This window comes from Colobus angolensis, unplaced genomic scaffold (genome assembly GCF_000951035.1).
Source record: "Colobus angolensis palliatus isolate OR3802 unplaced genomic scaffold, Cang.pa_1.0 Scaffold180, whole genome shotgun sequence".
Lineage (NCBI taxonomy): Eukaryota > Metazoa > Chordata > Mammalia > Primates > Cercopithecidae > Colobus > Colobus angolensis.
In genome coordinates this window covers 343329-343770 of record NW_012114933.1, presented here as the reverse complement: position 1 = coordinate 343770, position 442 = coordinate 343329, and positions in this window count along the sequence as shown.

Genomic DNA, 442 nt, shown 5'->3' with positions numbered 1-442 from the left:
GAGAGTGAGATGGAGAAGTGTGGATGATATTAAAGGGGTAGAAAATAATTTTTAGAGTAATTCAATGGGCATAAAGAACATACAATGGCCTGGGATGAAGTCTCCTGACTTTTGGGTATTCAAGAACTCAAATAATGTACCAACCACAGAGGGTATATTTTCTTTTCTTTTTTTTTTTTTTTTTTTTTAAGAGGAGAGTGAGATGGAGAAGTGTGGATGATATTAAAGGGGTAGAAAATAATTTTTAGAGTAATTCAATGGGCATAAAGAACATACAATGGCCTGGGATGAAGTCTCCTGGGCCCATACAGCAGAAAATGCTTTGTGACAAAAATCTGTCCAGATGTGTTTAAAGACTTTAGTCTTTCTTTCTGTGATGTGAATTTAGCTAGTGAAAACTCAGGGAAGAAACCAAAAGTGGTTGGTTTTGGTTGTTTTTTTT